Source organism: Echiichthys vipera, assembly GCF_963691815.1.
Source record: "Echiichthys vipera genome assembly, chromosome: 6".
NCBI classification, from domain to species: domain Eukaryota; kingdom Metazoa; phylum Chordata; class Actinopteri; order Perciformes; family Trachinidae; genus Echiichthys; species Echiichthys vipera.
Window position 1 is genome coordinate 261,624 of NC_139831.1, and position 2,500 is coordinate 264,123.

Genomic DNA, 2,500 nt, shown 5'->3' on the forward strand with positions numbered 1-2,500 from the left:
TCTTTGATGTTGTTTTGTCTTTATTGTGTCTGTCTTTGATGTTGTTTTGTCTCTTTTATTGTGACAGTCTTTGATGTTGTTTTGTCTTTGATGTTGTTTTGTCTCTTTTATTGTGACAGCCTTTGATGTTGTTTTGTCTTTGATGTTGTTTTGTCTTTATTGTGACTGTCTTTGATGTTGTTTTGTCTTTATTGTGTCTGTCTTTGATGTTGTTTTGTCTTTATTGTGTCTGTCTTTGATGTTGTTTTGTCTTTGATGTTGTTTTGTCTTTGATGTTGTTTTGTCTTTGATGTTGTTTTGTCTTTATTGTGACTGTCTTTGATTTGTTTTGTCTTTGATGTTGTTTTGTCTATGATGTTGTTTTGTCTTTATTGTGTCTGTCTTTGATGTTGTTTTGTCTTTGATGTTGTTTTGTCTTTATTGTGTCTGTCTTTGATGTTGTTTTGTCTTTGATGTTGTATTGTCTTTGATGTTGTTTTGTCTTTTATTGTGACGGTCTTTGATGTTGTTTTGTCTCTTTTATTGTGTCTGTCTTTGATGTTGTTTTGTCTTTGATGTTGTATTGTCTTTGATGTTGTTTTGTCTCTTTTATTGTGTCTGTCTTTGATGTTGTTTTGTCTTTTATTGGTTTTGTCTTTGATGTTGTTTTGTCTTTATTGTTTTGTCTTTGATGTTGTTTTGTCTTTGATGTTGTTTTGTCTCTTTTATTGTGTCTGTCTTTGATGTTGTTTTGTCTTTGATGTTGTTTTGTCTCTTTTATTGTGTCTGTCTTTGATGTTGTTTTGTCTTTGATGTTGTTTTGTCTTTGATGTTGTTTTGTCTTTTATGTTTTGTCTTTGATGTTGTTTTGTCTTTGATGTTGTTTTGTCTTTATTGTTTTGTCTTTGATGTTGTTTTGTCTTTGATGTTGTTTTGTCTTTGATGTTGTTTTGTCTTTGATGTTGTTTTGTCTTTTTATTGTTTTGTCTTTGATGTTGTTTTGTCTTTGATGTTGTTTTGTCTTTGATGTTGTTTTGTCTCTTTTATTGTGTCTGTCTTTGATGTTGTTTTGTCTTTGATGTTGTTTTGTCTCTTTTATTGTGTCTTTCTTTGATGTTGTTTTGTCTTTTATTGTGTCTGTCTTTGATGTTGTTTTGTCTTTGATGTTGTTTTGTCTTTGATGTTGTTTTGTCTTTTATTGTTTTGTCTTTGATGTTGTTTTGTCTTTGATGTTGTTTTGTCTTTTATTGTTTTGTCTTTGATGTTGTTTTGTCTTTGATGTTGTTTTGTCTTTTATTGTGTCTGTCTTTGATGTTGTTTTGTCTTTTATTGTTTTGTCTTTGATGTTGTTTTGTCTTTTATTGTGTCTGTCTTTGATGTTGTTTTGTCTTTTATTGTTTTGTCTTTGATGTTGTTTTGTCTTTGATGTTGTTTTGTCTTTATTGTTTTGTCTTTGATGTTGTTTTGTCTTTGATGTTGTTTTGTCTTTATTGTGTCTGTCTTGATGTTGTTTTGTCTATGATGTTGTTTTGTCTTTTATTGTTTTGTCTTTGATGTTGTTTTGTCTTTGATGTTGTTTTGTCTTTGATGTTGTTTTGTCTTTGATTTGTTTTGTCTTTGATGTTGTTTTGTCTTTGATGTTGTTTTGTCTTTGATGTTGTTTTGTCTTTTATTGTGTCTGTCTTTGATGTTGTTTTGTCTTTGATGTTGTTTTGTCTTTGTCGTCCTTTTGTCTCTTGTTTTGTGGCGTGGACTCGTCTTCGCCTGTCGTAGGAACTCTAACCGTGTCCACGGAGCGTCCGTCTCCTCTGAGGTGAGTTAATATTTGTTTCACATGGTGAAGATCTATTTTCTGCTCGCTGCAGCAGGTGAGGGTTCGGGGGGGGGGGGGGGTTTGGGGGGGTGTACGTCTGGATTAGCATTAGCTAAAACTCTCCCCGAGTGTCTTCCAGCCTGCTTAAGTTAAGGTGCAGCGACCGGCGGTGATTTGCATAAGTAATTAGCTAATGTGCTGTTCAGTGTCTCTCCCATCTGGCTCTACGCAGCTACACCTCATTCCTCAAAGTGACAGGCCGGTCACTATCGCTCCCCACACTGCAACAAGACGCCCACCAAATTAATTTGTCAACCTTCTCCTGTAATGGGACGTTCACCTTGAAAACTCAATCTACCTGAGGAGGTGAGAGGCCGAGAGCGCGCGGCGAGCGGCGAGCGGCGAGGAGCGAGGAGGCGCCGAAGATTTGGACCAAAAATAAATTCTGTGAAAAATAAGAAGCAGAACGAAGAAGCAGCCGGTGACAGCGGCGAGATTAGAACCCGAGAACATCGAGTCTGAGGCGTTTAAGAGTGGTGTGTGTGTGTGTGTGTGTGTGTGTGTGTGTGTGTGTGTGTCTGTGTGTGTGTGTGTCTGTGTGTGTGTGTGTGTGTGTGTGTGTGTTCTGTGTGTCTCTGTGTGTGTGTTGTGTGTGTCTGTGGTGTGTGTGTGTGTGTGTGTGTGTGTCTCTGTGTGTGTGTGTGTGTG